The sequence below is a fragment of the Malania oleifera genome, chromosome 13 (assembly GCF_029873635.1).
Source record: "Malania oleifera isolate guangnan ecotype guangnan chromosome 13, ASM2987363v1, whole genome shotgun sequence".
In the NCBI taxonomy this organism is placed as follows: domain Eukaryota; kingdom Viridiplantae; phylum Streptophyta; class Magnoliopsida; order Santalales; family Ximeniaceae; genus Malania; species Malania oleifera.
Genome location: NC_080429.1, coordinates 34951957 through 34970408, shown reverse-complemented (window position 1 = coordinate 34970408; position 18452 = coordinate 34951957).

Here is an 18452-nt window from a genome sequence, read left to right as displayed (position 1 = left end):
GGTTATTCTCTTAATAGTAAAACATATAGAGTTTTCAATAAAAGAACCTTAACTGCCATTGGATCTATTCATGTTGTATTTGATGAATCTAATATGCTTTCTAAGAAAAATGATGAAGATGACATTGACATTAGAAAATTCTTAGACAAGTTATCCATTGAAAACAATGCAAGTGAGAATTCAAAAATTAATGATAAATCATCTAAAGATAATAATAATGACAATGAAACTCGGAGTTGCATAGGGATTGGAAATTCATTAGGAATCATTCTATAGATTAAATCATAGGTGAACCTTCTCGTGGTGTAGCCACAAGATCTTCCTTGAAAAACCTAGTGAGTCATTCTACTTTCTTGTCCAAAGAAGAACCTAAAAATATTAAAGAAGCAATAAAGGATGAGCCTTGGGTGATGCCCATGCAAGAAGAACTTAATCAATTTGAAAGAAGCAAAGTGTGGACCCTAGTTCCTAGGCCTGATGATCATACAATTATAGGAACCAAATGGGTATATAGAAATAAGAAATATAAGAATGAGGTAGTAACTAAGAATAAGGTTAGACTAATTGCCCAGGGTTATAATCAGGAAGAGGGAATTGATTTTGATGAAACCTATGCTCCTGTTGTTAGGATGGAAGCCATTCGTATACTACTTGCTTGTGCCACTTTTAAAAACTTTAAATTTTTTCAAATGGATGTTAAAAGCGCTTTTCTTAATGGCTATATTAATGAAGAAGTGTATGTAGAACAATCACCTGGTTTTGAAAAGCATAAATATCCAGATCATGTATACCGGTTGTCTAAAGCCTTGTATAAAATGAAACAAGCTCCTAGAGCTTGATATGAGAGTCTTAGTGGGTTTCTACTAGAAAATGGGTTTACCCGTGGCAAGATTGACATTACACTCTTCATCAAATCCAAAAATGATGATATGTTCCTAGTTCAAATTTATGTTGACGATCTCATTTTTGGAGCAACTAATGATGAGCTGTGTAATGAGTTTGCCAAATGCATGCAAAGTGAATTTGAAATGAGTATAATGGGTGAACTTAGTTTCTTTTTAGGGTTACAAATTAAACAAACTAAATGTGGAACTTTCATATGCCAATCTAAATATGTCATGGACTTGCTAAAGAAAATTTAATATGGAAGATAGTAAAATTCTTGGTACTCCTATGAGTTCTTCCATCAAACTTGATAAAGATGAGCAAGGAATCCCTATTGATGTGAAATTGTATCGTGGCATGATTGGGAGTCTTCTATATTTTATAGCTAGTAGGTCTGATATTATGTTTAGTGTGTGCATGTGTGCTAGGTTTTAGGCCGCTCCTAAGGAATCTCATCTATTAGCAGTTAAACGAATCCTTAGGTATCTAGTTGGAACCATAGAGTTAAGATTATGGTATTGTAAGCATACGACATTTGAGATTGTTAGTTATACTGATGCTGACTTTGTTGGTAGTAAGGTTGATAGGAAGAGTACTAACGAGACTTGTCATTATTTAGGACAATCTCTGGTCTCTTGGTTCTCGAAGAAACAAAACTCAGTTGCCTTATCCACAGTTGGAGTAGAATATATTGCGGCTGGAAGTTGTTGTGCTCAAACTCTTTATATGAAACAACAACTTATGGATTTTGGGTTGCACTATGATACAGTACCGATTAAATGTGATAATACTAGTGCAATCAATATTTCAAAGAATCCTATCTCACATTCACTAACCAAACACATTGAGACTAGACATCATTTCCTTTGTGATCTTGTGCAGAAAGGGGATGTGACACTTGAGTTTGTGTGCACAAATGAACAATGGGCTGACATTCTTACTAAACCACTTCCAGAAGATAAGTTCATACAAATTAGACGTGAACTAGATCTCATGCATAGTAGAGATGCTTCCTAGATATTTGATAGATTGCATAAACTTAGGGGGAGATTTCTAAAAAATCTTAAGTCTAACAATTAATATAACAATTGATAACAAGTGGTATCTTTCATTGGTTTAAACTTTATGAATTTGATTATGTTTTGCAATGTATATTTCTCATATCTATTACACGATGAATATGTTTATGTTTATTGTTTAAATATCTGATTGGATTTATGTTTTATGTCTTGATCATACTGGAACTGCTTGAGGTTAAGTAGTTGTGGATAAATTGTTAATCTTAAAACTCAAAATAGGTCATTTTTATGTAGGTATTTTTGGGAAAATATCATATTTTCAAACGGCATGCGGCCGAATTTTTTTTTTTTTTTTTTAAATTTCCCAAACTTATCTTGGGTATTAATGTATCATACCAAAGGACTATGGATATTTATTTTTGTTGTTGCCAAAAGGGGGAGATAGAGATGAGAGACAAAAATTGGGTAGTATTTAGTACTTGAATTTGCATTGATAAATTTTTTACATTATGCACATTGTCAGTGGGAGTCTTTCAAGGCTATACCCATTTTTTGCATGGTGTATTTGTCATCATAAAAAAGGGAGAGAATGTTGACCTCATAGGTCACACCCGGTTTTGATAATGACATATACTCAAGTATTTGATGGCTATCTAATTCATATGCAGATTTATATTAGCAGATACATTGATAGCACGTGAAGTAAAGAATGAAGACCCTGAAGATCATTTTATTGTATTTCATTATTATTCAATTTGGGTCTGTAATAGTAATTAGGAGAAACATGTCTGTAATAAATCTCTGTATATCATGCATATGGGATAAATTGTAAGCTTAATAGACCTTAGTGAGACCTTAGGTCCCAACACATATGCACAAATAAGTCCCTATTATCACTTGCACAATCAGGGGATCAACTTGAAATAAATTGGACAAAATAAGCATGTTCGGTCGACCAACCCAACCAAGCTTATTTAGTTTGGTCAACCAAACTGACCAGTGGTCAATTGTTTAACCACAGTACGATCTACCGAATCTAGCTAAGTTTATTCAGCTTGGTCAACCGAACCTCCCTGGGTCAACATATTGACACCTTGGTCAATCGACTAGGATTATATGGGCAACACCCTGGTTGACCGAACCCCCACGTGGGAAATGCTAATCGCCCGGTCGACCGAATCACGTAGTTCAAATTGACCCAGTCAATCGAACAACGCAGATTTGGAAAATTGCCCTTGAACCATGCAAGTTCGGTTGACCATTCTTCTAATTCAAATTTCTCCCGGTAGACCGAACCCAGCCACTTGGTCAACCGAACCTCAAGTTTGGTCGACTGGTGCTTTTGGGTTGAATATTTTTTTATCGAGGTTAAAAGTCTTTAAACAGGGTTAACTTTGCTAAATTGTTTTAAAACAATTCTAATAATTCCCTACACATCCTAAACGGTTATATTTTAGCCTTTGTCTATAAATATGAGTTCATTTATGAGGATTAAGGCATGTTTATGAAGAAACTAACTAATGAAATCCTTCAAAATGAAGTGGGAATGAATGATTGAAGGATCTTTTGAAGATTAATCGGTTGAATCTTCATGAAATATGACTTAAAGACGAAGGAGAGACACTTTGTAAGAGTGGAGATATACAGTCAGTTGACTGATATATGAAAAGTTAGGGTTTTTACGAATAGTAAATATATATACCGACGCGGGTCAGTCGACTGTGCTCGAAGAGTTAGTCGCTTGAACTATGTATTGCTTTGAAATTTCACAAGTCAGTAGCGAGTTAGTGAACTGCACTCAAGGAGTCAGTCGTCTGATGAGCCTAAACCTGCACTACTTAGTAAGTCAATGTAGTTTTAGTTGGCAGATACTGAGGTTTTAGTTGCCTGTCCTTCAGAGCTCATGACTTACATGTTCTTTTAGCTCAACCACTCATTCACATTAAAGTTTTCTTTTCTAATCACTTCCCTACTATGTAATAAGCCCAATTCTCGTTGTATTGAGATGAACCTATCCTTTGAAAGAAATTTAGTAAAGAGGTCAGCCCATTGTTCATCTGTATTTACAAATTCAAGAATTATATCTTCCTTTTGCACATGATCTCTAATGAAATAATGTCGAATGCCAATATGCATGGTCCTTGAGTGAGAAATGGGATTTCTGGAAATGTATAAGGCACTCGTGTTATCGCAATTGATTGGTACAACTGAATATTCCAAATTAAAATCCTTGAGTTGTTGTTTCATGTATAGAGTTTGTGCACAACAACTACCTGTTGCAACATAATCAGCCTCAGCAGTGGATAATGCCACAAAATTCCGTTTCTTGGAGAATCAAGATACAATAGATCGTCCTAAAAAGTGGCAAGTACCACTAGTGATCTTTCTGTCTATCTTATGTCTAGTATAATCTGCATCCGAATAGCTAATCATTTCAAAGGTTGTATCTTTAGGATACCAAAGACCTAAGTCAGAAGTGTCTATCAAATACCTCAAGATCCTCTTGATAGCTATTTGGTGAGATTCTTTAGGAGCTGCTTGAAAACGAGCACACATGTAGACACTAAGCATAATGTTAGGTCTACTAGCAGTCAAATAAAGCATGCTACCTATCATGCTTTGGTAGTATTTCACATCTACTGACTTTCCTTGTTCATCTCTATCAAGACTTATAGAAGTACTCATTGGAGTTCCCAATGGCTTTACACCTTCTATATCAAATTTCTTAAGAAAGTCTCTTATATACTTTGATTGATTTATGAACGTGCCATTCTTAGCTTGCTTGATCTGAAGACCAAGGAAATATGTCAACTCGCCCATCATGCTCATCTCAAATTCTTCTTGCATGCATTTAGCGAAGTCTTTGCATAAATCCTCATTAGCAGCACCAAAGATAATGTCATCAACATAAATTTGTACGATAAGTATATCATTATCTTTTGACTTTATGAATAGGGTACTATCCATTTTCCCTCTAGAAAATTCATTTTCTAATAAGAAGCCCCTTAATCGTTCGTACCAAGCTTTGAGAGCTTGTTTCAATCCATATAAGACTTTCGTTAGTCTAAATACATAATCAGGAAAATGAAAATCTTCAAACCCTGGAGGTTGTGCGACATATACTTCTTCATTTATGAATCTATTTAGAAATGCACTCTTTACATCCATTTGGTAAAGTTTGAAGTTCTTGTGGGATGCATAGGCTAGTAGCATTCTTATTGCTTCCATTCTAGCTACTAGAGCAAAGGTCTCATCATAATCTATCCTTTCTTCTTGATTGTAACCTTGAGCTACCAATTTAGCCTTGTAACGAACTACAATGCCGTTCTCATCCTCCTTATTCCTAAACACCCATTTAATGCCAATTATAGAGTGATCAGAAGGTCTAGGGACTAACTCTTAAACTTTATTCCTTTCAAATTGATTCAACTCTTCCTACATGGCAGCTATCCATGATTCATCATTAATTGCCTCATTTATATTCTTGGGCTTCTTTTGAGATAGGAATGCACAATGATTGCAAAAATTTTTTAATGATGATCTAGTGGAAACTTCTCGTGAAGGTTCACCAATAATTTGATCTTTGGGGTGATTCTTTACGAACTTCCACTCCTTGGGCAATTTAGATTGACTTTGAGAGTTATCATTTAAAGGTGTGCTGATTTCAATACTCTCATCTATTACTTCCTGAATTGCTAGATATTCTAAACCTTTTCTTACTTCAACTTCATCAATATCAATAGGTTTATGAGAGAATGGATTAGCCTCATCAAATGTTACATGAATCGATTCTACAATTGAAAGGGTTCTTTTGTTGTAGACTCTAAATGCTTTGCTGTTCTTAGCATATCCTAGGAAGGTTCCTTCATCTGATTTGACATCAAACTTTCCTAGGTCCTCTTTGTCATTTAGGACAAAGCACTTGCATTCAAAAACATGGAAGTAAGATATATTCAATTTTCTTCCTTTCTAGAGTTCATATGGAGTCTTTTCTAGGCTGGTCCTAAGTGAGACTCTGTTCATGACATAACACACAATGTTCACCGCTTTAGCCCAAAAATATTTAGGCAGGTTATGCTCATTCAGTATGGTCCTAGCCATCTCCTAAAGTGACCTATTTTTCCTCTTAACAACTCCATTTTGTTGAGGTGTACGAGGTGCTGAGAAGTTGTGGGATATTCCATGTTCAGTACAATCATTCTTAACATCTTTATTTTTCAATTCTCCCCCTCAGTCACTCCTAAAGTTTTGAACACCATACCCCTTTTCATTTTTAAGCTTCTTGCATAAGTTAATCAGCATCTTACATGCTTCATCTTTGGAGGATAAGAAAAGTACTTAGGTAAACTTGGAGTAGTCATCTACTATGACGAATGCATATTGCTTTCCTCCTAGGCTTTGAGTTCTGGTTGGACCAAACAGATCTAAATATATAAGTTCTAGTGGCCTACCAGTAGACATATGTTTCTTCTTCTTAAAGTTTGTCTTGGTTTTCTTCCCGAGTTGACAAGCATCGCATACCTTGTCCTTAATGAACTTAGTGCTAGGTAATCCCCTGAATAAGTTTTTCTTTGCTAATTTGGACAACAAATCCATACTAGCATATCCTAATCTCCTATGCCACAACCAATTGACTTCATTCACAGTAGTGAACCATTGGACTTCTTAAGATATCAGATTTTCAAAGTTAATGCAATATACGTTGTCAACCCGATTTGCAATAAACAAGGTTTTATGCTTTTCACTGTGTTCAACTATGCATTTATCTTGTTTGAAAGTTACTTCAAAACCTTTGTCACTTACTTGACTAATGCTAAGCAAATTATGTTTTAACCCTTCTACAAATAAAACATCATCAATCTCCAAGGAGGGTTTCTTACCAACTTTACCAATGCCGATAATTTTTCCTTTAGCATTGTCTCCAAAGGTGACATATCCACCACCATCCTTTAGTGTCAACAAGGTGAACTTGGACTTATCTCTGGTCATGTGCCTCGAGCACCCACTGTCCAAGTACCATTTATCTTTTGTTGGTGTGGACCTAAGGCATACCTACAAGAAAGGATTCAAGGTGTTACTTTTGGTACCCAAACTTTCTTAAGTCTTTTTGATTCATTTTTAGTTTTTACTCTCCACACTTTCTTAATTTTACGGTTCTTTCTTTTGTATGGACATTTAAATTTTATGTGCCCCTTCTTCTTACATAAGAAACATGTAGCATGTTCATATGTATTAACTAAAGATGTATTAACATAATTGTTAGAGGTTTTTACAAAGTATCCCATGTAAAGGTTCTTTCTCTTTGTGTTCTTATTCCATTGAAACCTATTCCTTCTTTGTCCAAGGACATTCGTTGAGCTCCAACAAGTTTATCAAAGTTCTCTTTTCCTCTAGTGAAGTTGTAGATGATTTTAGTTTGATCCTCAACTTTACTTTTAAGACTACAAATTTCTGAGTCTTTTGCAGTTTTATGATTTACCTGTAGCTTAACTAGTTCTTGAGACATCTGGTTAATTTTACTCATAAGTTCATCAATAGTTGAGTCTTTTTATTTTTCAAATAATCTTGATGATTCTAGTTGGTTCACAAGTGTTTCATTTTACTCTCTTAGAGCTATGTCTCTTGGACACTTTATGAATCTATTATGTAATGAAAATAATTCGAATTGGGTTTCCCTATATGAAGGCATACTTTCACATGATTCATTACAATATTCATAACCAATTTCATAAGATGAGGTTGAATAGGAATTTACCTTGTTGTCTCTCAACCTAAAGCACAGGTTAGCAATCTCATGATCACTTGATTCACTCTCCAAGTCACTTGAGCTTGAGTCATCCCAGGTTGCTTTCATTCCTTTCTTTTTCTTCTTCTTGGTGTCTTTCTTGAGCAATGAACAATCAAGTTTTATATGTCCTACTTTCTTAAAGTTATAACATGTAGGGGGTTCATTCTTTGTTTCTCTCTTACTTGTCTCACCCTTATCTTTTTTTGACCCTCTGAATTAGAACTCTCCTTTTAAGATTTTAGGGATCTTGTTTTCTATTGCTTACTACCCTTAGTAGTTCTTTCATTAATCACCATCTCGTATGTGAGAAGCGAACCTATTAATTCATCTAGGGAAGTATTTTCAAAATTTTGCCTTCAGTTATGGCAGTGGCCTTAGGTTCCCAACAGGAGGAAATCCTCTAAGAACTTTCCTGATCATCTCATAGGTAGAATAATTTTACCTAGTGCAGTAAGGGAATTTATTATATAGGTAAACCTAGTGTACATGCTAGTGATAGATTCTTCTGAATTCATCTTAAAGGCCTCATACTCGCTGGTGAGCATGTCAATCCTACTGTCCCTAACATCTATGGTTCCCTCATAGGTAACCTCTAACTTGTCCCATATTTCTTTAGCCGATTTACAACCTATGACTCTATTGAATTTGTTGGCATATAAAGCACAATACAGTGCATTCATTGTACTAGAGTTAATTTGGAGTTTTTTCATGTCCATGTCAGTCAATTCCTCTTCTTCTTTAGGGACTTCTTTGTTATCTATATTTTTGGTGGAAATCAAGTCACCATGTGTGACTACTTTCCATACCTTATAATCCATAGTCTGCAAAAATATCCTCATTCGTTATTTCCAGAAGGTGTAATTTACATCGCGGAAAATGTAAGGTCTAGAGAAAGATTGTCCTTCACCAAAAGGGGATACTCCTAACTGTGTCATAGGGATCTTTATGTAACTACTTGTTAGGATATGCTACAACCTACACTCTGATACTAATTGAAATTAGGATATAATCTCAAGAAAGGGGGGGGGGGGAGAATTGGGTTATTTAAAATTTGCTTGAAGAATTCCTTTTTACTTTAGCCCTTGATTATTTAAACTTTAATGATTTACACAAACTATATATCTATTAAGCGAACTTACTATACTAATTGGGAGTTGAAGATATGAGCACGAATATGTAAATGAATATAAAAATCAATACAAAATCTGAATTTACAATATGAAATTAAGAATTAATACATTTAGTTAAGCACTTATTCAAAATATGACTTTCACTTGGAATCAATGAGATTTACAACAATGTATTCAAGAAAAATAAATTCAGTGATTCGACTTATACCTCAATGATATAATCAATATTAAGATTATATTTTCAGCCATGAATAATATTTTCTTTTAAAACAGATTTCTATAAATCACTTGTATTAGTTTAGCACATTAAGCTTTAATCAGAAAGTTAATTTACACAAGCTTTAACTCAGCGTAATCTCTCAATAATTCAGAAGTATGTGCTTATCTAAATTTTTAATTTAACAACTCAACTGTACAATTGATATACGTTTAATCACAATCAATCAACATTCAACAATATCCAATATTTAGCAAGTTTGAATTTTTAGGACAATACGATATTCAACAAGTTTATAATGAAAATATAGTCAATCACACAGGTTATATCTTTCAAAAATTAAAAAGAGTAGGGAAGAAGAAGCTGAACACCGTATTTTTACAAGGTTCGCCTGCAACCTACGTCTTTGCCTCAAGCAACCTACTGTGAGGACTTCCTTTCCCAACTTCGTCACTAGGTGAGGTTACAATCTCTCTCCGTTTAAGGTGGAGTTCGCCTCTCTAACAAGAACAACCCTCTCACTAGGCAACGATTCAAAATCCTTGAATTGTCAAAACAAAACAACCAAAGCAACAATTGCTTGTATAAGAGAAAGCTCCTCAAATGAGCAGATTAGTACACGTTAGAATCAAAGATACTTCAAATAAACAATATAAAAGTTGAAGCTCGAAAGTATATCACCAAAACTGATTCAAGAGTGTGATTTTTGAAAGATCAAATCAGTTTTCTGTGAGTATTCACCAAGAACACAGTAGTAGTATAACCAGAGAGCTTTTTCAAAAATGTGTGCGTGACATTCTCTTTCTTGTGAATTTTCTATTACCCTAATGTGCAAGAATACGATGTTTAAATAGTGCACTAGGGTTTCAAAAATTTTCCCTCAAAATTTTCCTTAATTTAGAAACCAATCAAGTAAGATGTGGAAACAAGATCAGCACTGTAACTCTTTTAAACATATGCATTAGTTGACTGTACTCGAGGGGTCAGTCGTCTGTACTCTTTTAAAAATAGCGCATTTTGAAAGTCAGAATGTGGCCAGTTGACTATGCTCGATAGGTCAGTCGTCTGTGCCTATTCTGTTTGCATATTTTCAAACTCAGTAGCACCATAGTCGGCTGATGAAATATCATCAGTTGCCTGTCCTTTCAGCAACACTTGTTTTTCAATATTTTTTGTTCCAAACTTAACTTCGTGCATTGAAAAACTTAATTTGGACTTTGAGAAAACATTTTCCATGTATAAAATTAGGTGTCTAAGTCCAATGACATATCTTAGGAGCTTCAAATAATCAACACTGGAATTTGAAGTACTTACATGAGACTTTCATCTTATTATTCCATTTAAGTGCCTATGTCTTCATGTTGTGAAGCTTCCAATACGTCTTCTAAGCTTTTTAGACTGCTCCAACGAGCTTCATGTCCAACATAGCTTTATATCCTTCATGATTCATTACTTTAAGTGTTCAAATCAATTAAGCTCTAAGCTCTTCAGGTATGCTCACAAAAACACTTAAATCCTGAAACTCAAATTTAAATAGACATGTTAAGTAACCTTGATTTGTTACTATCAAAATGCGACTAAACATTATTAGGCCAATAGTGTTGTCTTTCACTCTCTTCAAAAGCCTCTATTTATAGGCTTGGGAGACTCAATCAACTTTGAATTCGATTTGATCAATCAATTTCTAATTGATCAATCAAACTAAACACAAATTGATAATTTGACTAATCATGCCAATCAATTTTTTATTTTTAGTTTTTACACATTTCACACATGTTTATTTTATTGTTTTTTCCTTGTAGATTTAAATTGGAAGTTTGAAGATACCCACATTTTTTCATTTTTATTGTATTTGTTTTTTATTTTCCAACGTAAAATGTATTTTTTCCTTTTTTTGAATTTTTTTTTGTTTTTTTGTATGAAATAAAAATCTCTCTCTCTCTCTCTCTCTCTCTCTCTCTCTCTCTCTCTCTCTCTCTCTCTCTCTCTCTCTCTCTCTCTCTCTCTCTCTCTCTTTAATTTTTATTTTGTTATATAAGACTCCACATAATTTGGGTTGTCTACATCGACCTTAGATTCTTAAAATTGATCTCAACGGTGGTTTGCTAGGTCCTGTTACAGATATTTTTTCCTCTAAGTTTTTAATGTCATTGCAGGAGTTTTATTTGGGTTCCTTAAGAATTTTTTTTTTAATTTATTTTTTGTTGATATAGCGGTTATTAAAATTCATGATGAAACCATCAAAATGGAATGGGGCGATGCAGTGATGATAATCCTGAGAAGCGACCCGAGATGGATGATATAGTTACAATGCTAGGGGCCTTCTATAGTGGGGCGCTATAATCCCTCTTGATCACCCTTAAGGCTATCCGTGCGAGGTCCTTGAAGAGACTTATTAATTCTAGCATATAGTGCAAAATTTTATACTTCGATAATTGGTAGGATGCTAAGGAACTATTTAACATATCTTTGTTAGTGTAAAGCATTTATTTTGTTTTTTACATTCACACATATATATATATTTTTGGGTTTAACCTAAATACTTGTATATGATTGATTTGCAAGTTTAATCACATGAACTCAAGGAGGTAAGTTAATTATTTTGTAAAATTATTGAAATGTAAGTATCTTTTTGTACATTACAATGGTATCTTTTTGAAAATTACAATCATTGTTATTAGAGACTGAAGAATTCAAACCATGGAGTTGTCCTAATTTTATGTCAACGTGAACAATATAACCAATCCAACCAATGTTAGGAGCTCTCTTGGATTTCTTCTTCTCCAATTAGACTACTGCTTCCAACCGTAGAACAACTTAAAAAAAACAAAAACAAAAATGGTCGGGTTGGCACACTAAACCGAAGTGAGTTGAACCTCGGATGGCTTCTTAATGTCGCCTTCATCTTCGTCCCAATTGGTAGTCCTGTAGTAAGTGGCATACAGTATGAGCTGTACTGCACCAGACAATGCTCCTAGCCCGTTTGGAGTCTGTGAAACATGGGAAAGAAAACATTGGAAAAGCTCAAACATTTTTCTGGGCACGATGATGATATCGTAAAAATCAAAACTGTAACAATCATTGCATTTCTGTAAATATTTGTTACCAAGATGTAGGGATCGAAACGAAGGAGCGCATAAACCGACCAAACAATGCCGTTGAATAAGTTAGCAAGTGATAAGAAAAATGGCATGTACTTAACGCTCTTGGTCTTGATCACTTTCCTCTGCCAAAACAAAGCGAGAAAAAACACATCAACAAACACAATGTATATATATTGTGTTTGTGTGGGGGTTGCATGTATATATGCATATATAGTCGTACCATGATGGTCAATGGTGCAATGTACATTCCAATGCAAAACAAGATACAGAGAGTCCCAACAACGGATGATCTTGGACCGGTACCATGGAAAAATTTCAAGGTAAGGAACACGACGACAGCCACGAATGCCAACTCAATCAGAAGAACAATAATGATCTTTCGCTGAAAATTAATTAATAATGCAAAAGAATAATAAATTAGCCCTTTATTTAACTTGGATTAATAATCTGCATATGTATCTGTTTTTTGGTAACACATCTAACGATAGATTGATCGACTACTTCTAGTACATCTAGCACATGCAGCAGTAGTTGATCTTGTAAGAATTAATTCAAATTGAGGAATCCAGAGTTGAACAGGATTCGTTTTTAGAGCTCGCCATTACCATTGTGCTACCCTGTGAAGCTATTTAATATGAATGAGAGATCGTTAAGTTGTACGTACGCGCTTAGGGCCGTCAGCAAAAATGAAGAAGATAACAATGTAGATGGTCTCAATGGTAAAGCCAGTGCCATTGACTGTGATGACGAGAAGGCTGTCCGGATGGACAATGGGAAGACCATAGAAGACCCACATCATGCAATTCAACAAGGTTGCAAGGTAAGGATCTGGTTTGTACCCTTCCACTGCTTTTTGCTTCACTATTTTTACAAATGTCGGGCTGCAAACAAATTAATTATATTCATGTTTCAATATATAAAGGTATTATCAATTCTGCCATATGTACCTAATCACTTATTATTAAGAAATCTTTATACTCTTTCATTATATTTGGAGAGGTCTATAATTTAGATTTGTATTAGATACAAGATGTAATACATAATTATATTGAAATTTATACAATTGCATGCAAATTCAAACCCAAGGCCCAATTCATGCTCCCAAATGTAGTGTTTAAGTATTTAATAGAATTGTTTTTCTTTTTCAAAACAAAGTCAAAACTGACCACTTCCATGTCAGCAAGCAACCTGGCAACAATGTCTACTTTTTAATACAAGTTAAATTGATTCTGCTCAAGGAATCGAATCCAGTGCGTCTAAAAGAAACGAGAGAGAGAGAGAGAGGAATTTACATGGGGGAGAGGAATAGGCAAAAAGATATGATATTGCCTGCAAGAACAAACACAAATGAAGATTAGAAGCCAAAAAAGAAAAAGAATCTATGGAATTAATTAATTAAGCAATGATATCTAAATAATTAACAAGTAATTCATTAATAAGAAAAGTAGTGTCGATTCAGCAGATAAAAAAAGAAATGAAAAATGGAAAGAATTAAATAATTACGCACCTAGGAGGCCTACAATTGTTCTCGTTGTGTCAACGTCGATCGCCATTCTAGTAGATGAAGGATTAAGGCAGAAGGAAAGAAGGATGGAGGAGGAGGAGGAGGACGATGAGGAGGAGGAGATGATCTAAGCTGAAACAAACAAACGAACAAAAAAAAGAAAGAATTAAAAAAATGAAAAAAAATGAAGTAAAATAAATGAAGTTGACCTGAAATTGGGCAACAGCGGCATCACCACCTGGTTGGTTTCTAATTAAAAGGCCTTTTTTCTCGTTTACCCTTCATCAATTTATACAGGGTTTCAAATGAAGTTGAACTAAATTGGGCAACAGCCGCATCACCACCTGCTTGATTGAACTGGCAAAATTTCATCATTCTAAATAATGAATTCATGCTGATCGGTCTTCCTTGGTTAAGTTTATTCCCAGAAAAGCTTGGCCCTGAGCAAATCTCTCTCTCTCTCTCTTTTATAGATTCTCTCTCTCTCTCTCTCTCTCTCTCTCTCTCTCTCTCTCTCTCTCTCTCTCAATATAATCCACAAAAAATCCGGAAGGTGCATGACTCTCTCTCTATCCCTTTCTCTTTGCATTCAATATGATCAAAAAATCAGGAACGTGCATGCATGGCTCTCTCTCTCTCTCGCTGAAATATAATCTACGTGAATGCTGAGGGTGCATGGATATCTCTGGGGAGAATGGCAGATTACCTAATGTTTAGGGATGGCTTACGTGTCAAATTAATTAACTAATTATGAAACGCTGGGCTGGTTCTAATTAAATAGTTAAAATCCTTTATAAACTCATACAATGATGGCTGAACAAATATAGCATGACCTGCGTGCCCATTAAACCACAATAATACCACTTTATCCATTGCACAGTGTATGAATTACGGAGCATTATATATATGAATTAATTGTTTAAATTCAATTATATGAGCTTTAAATATTACTTTTTTTTTTTTATTACATAGTCTAGCCACCAACAAGTCCATCGGACCCCTTGGTGCTACACCAAACTTACGGATCAATGTCTTCTCCCTAGGTTTTGCTGATCAGGTAATTAAAGTCCGGAATACAGACACGACTTCCGTGCATCAGTTGAACGTTCGGTCAACCGGACCCCTGGGACACATCTCCATTACCATCCACGTAAATATTACTTTTTTTGCTATATGTTTGGGAGTTTGGATTTGAGATCTTAAATTTATTTGAATTTAGATAACAAAATGAAGTATGAACCTATATTGAGTTTTGACTAATTCACACAAATCTGAATCATGTGTAAAATTCAATTGGGATGTTCATTGTGAGTAAAAAGTCAATAGACAATCAATTGTACCAGTTCAAGAGTTTATAAATCTTCTATTTTTTTTTTTAACGTTAAATTCTCAATTGAGTTTAACTCTTTGGTAATAATTTACAAGAAAAAAAAAATTTCTTCTGTTGGATTGCTGGCCTCCTAAATTTTCTCGCAATGTTGATCTCTTCAATTATCTCTTGCAATCATTTCCTCTCATTTAATACCTAGTTCCTAATTCATCTCTCGGGATCTTTCCCTCTCTTTGCGTACCCTTTCTTGGAAATATAATCTACAAAAATATAGGAGGTGAATGAAAAATTAACTAGGACTCGTTCATTAGAGGAAACCACTTTTCATTTTCAATTTTTTGTTTTTTAAAGAATTATAAAAACTTTATCTTACTTCTTAATTTTTCAAGATTCATATTAGAAAGGTAGAAGATAAATAATTTTTTTTTTTACATGTGCAAATTAATTTTTTTTTTATATTTTACTTTTAAAAATAATCAAAAAAATACAGCTTATCTTTCATTAATTTTCTAAAATTTATATAAGATAATATTTAAAAACAAGTATTTTGGGTTTGAGTTTAAATTTGTGTGAATTTAGAAGAAATTCTATGCATAATTGATTCAAATTAAAGTTTAATACCCAAATTCCATGCTTTCATATGTAAAGTAAGAGTTAAAAATCTAAAAAAGTAATGAAAAAATATTTTTCAATTATTTTTCTATATAAATTTCGAAAACTGATAAACAAGTAGGTGGTATTTTAATAAATTTTCAAAAAATAAAAAATAAAATGCTTATTATTAATCATTTATTTCATACAAATGTTGTAAACTATTTTTCTAATCATGAATTACTAGTCATGTTAATTAACTAATTTTTTTTTGGTAAAAGAGGGCATAAACTCTCACTTTTGGCGGAGGAATACCGTGATTACAAGTTAAAACCAACCAACCAAATTAGGACAAACAAAATTAAACATAACTAACAAAGGAGATAAAAACATAAAAACAACCAAAAATAAAACGAAATACACCAAACAAAATTCTAGAGATGAACTAATAACGAATGGAAGCAAGACCCCACCTATCTATCCGAAGGATACCTTTCAGATAACGTGGTAGAAAGTGTTATTTTTCGTAGATTACATTGTTTCCCATTTCTCCTTCTTTAGTAAGAAAATCAGCCGCACTATTGTCTTCCCTATATTGATGCATCACCATGACATTCACTCCTTCTAACTCTACCACAAGTTCCTCCCAAAATTCCCAAAGATACCACAAAGTACATCTACCTTTCTGAAACCAATCAACTACAATTCGCGAATCACTTTTAATAATCACATTAACATAATGTAAACATTTACAAAAACGAATTCCTTCTCTGATTACTTTTAATTCTGCACTATTTTTCGTACCATTGCCAAAATAACTTGAAAAAGCCGCTTTTACCATGCCATGGCAATCCCAAATAATTCCTCCACCTCCTGAAGTACCCGGATTACCCCTACAACTCCCATCACAATTAAGTTTTATCCACCATACGGTTTAACCCATGAAATAATTTTTTCAAGCCTATCGCAAACTGTATGATGCTTAATTTGAAACTCATTCAAAATCTTAATGTTCGACTTCTTCAATTTTTTAAAAGAAATGATGCTCTCAGTAATAAAACTAACCCAGAATCGAACACTTCTCCACATCTGATCTGCACTTTGATAAACTCCTTCCATTCTCGCTTTACATCTTCGATTCCAGAGGCACCACGTAATCAAACATGGAATCAGCCCGATTAAAATACCTTTAATAGATGATTTTTTTTGCATAGTGGAACCAATTTGCCATTTTATATTTCCAAGGAAGAGATCATTAGAAAGGAATCCCCAATGTCACACTACCCCGACGCCAAACCTCTGAAGCCACCTCTCATAAAAAAAGAATATGATAAATGTTTTCCTGACTTCTTTGAACACAGCAATTACAAGACGAAACCATTGATATTCTTTTGGTTTGAATTCTGTCATCTATAGCCAAGCATTTAAACCAGGCTCTCCATAAACACATTGATATTTTTATGGGCAATAAAGGATGCCAAAACTAGTCATTCCACAAAAAATTATCACTTTTGCTCCTCACTGCCTTCCAAGCCGTTTTTGTAGAAAAATTATCGTTCGGGACAGGCTTCCAGACAAAAATATCTTGCCCACTTTTATCCTCCGGCACCTGTTGCAAAATTTCTCTTGTTTTATCAGCACCAACCAATTCCCGTATTAAATCAGAGTTCCAATTATTATTTAGTCAGCAATCCTTAATACACAGTTTCTTATTCAAAATATCCTCAGTGCACACAGATAACGGGCTTGATGACAACCACCTGTCGAACCAAAAAGAAGAGTTCCCATCTCTCACCAAAATTTTAACATTATCCATAACTTCTAGAATGGTGGCCATAATTGATTTCCAAAACCGAGAGTCATTTGGCCTCCCCTTATTAGTAAATGATCATTTCTGCAATATTTAGCTTTGAAAAAATCTGCCAACAGATTGTTAGCAGTGAGCAATCTGAAGGCAAATTTCATGAGAAGAGATTTCTGAACTTCCTTAAGATCTCTCAGGCCTAGACCCCCTTTCGAGGTAGGTTTACAAATTTTTCCCCCAAGAGCGCCAATGAATCTTTCTTTTATCTTTCACCTCTCCCCATAAAAAATTTGAAAGAAGAGAGTTAATGCGAGAATATGTGACCTGTGAAATCTTAATAACAGACATCAAATGAATAGACATGCTAGACAACACATGTCTTAATAAAATCAATCTTCCACCTTACGAGAGTAACTTAGATTTCCACCCTGCAATTTTCTTTCTAATCTTCTCCACAAGAGGCTCCAATGTCCTGGAAGACAATTTTCCAAACACCAAAGGCGCACCCAAATATGAAATAGGGAATTTACCTTCCGTGAAACCCGTGATTCTCAATAAACCACGCTTCCTAGCGGGAGTGATGTATTTTGAGAGGAATAAAGCTGACGTAGTCTTACTGATTTTTTGACCCGACCACTTCTCATACCTTTCCAGAGCGTAAACTAAATTTCTCATAGACCTCTTCCCACCATTCGCAAAAATAAGAATATCATCCGTATATAACAAATGCGAAACCAATGGAGTCCCAATCGGATGATTAAATTTACCAATCCGACCAGTCTCATAGTTTTTCCTAAGCAACCTTGTCAAAACCTCCTCCATTGTGATGAATAAATAAGGGGATAATGGATCCCTGACTCACTCGAAAAATGAGCAGCTCAAAAGCTATCCCAAGTATAGGAGTTCTATCGTGTAATATTAAGCCCAAGGGCTAGATCGTCTCCTCAAGGAATGCGTTTTAATCTCAGATTTTACTTTCTTCCAATCGAAATTAAAAAGGTTCTGAACTCAGTTCAGATTCAGGTTTTCAAGATTGTGGAGACTTAAATGAAAACACAAATTAAAGTCCTAAAACTATCA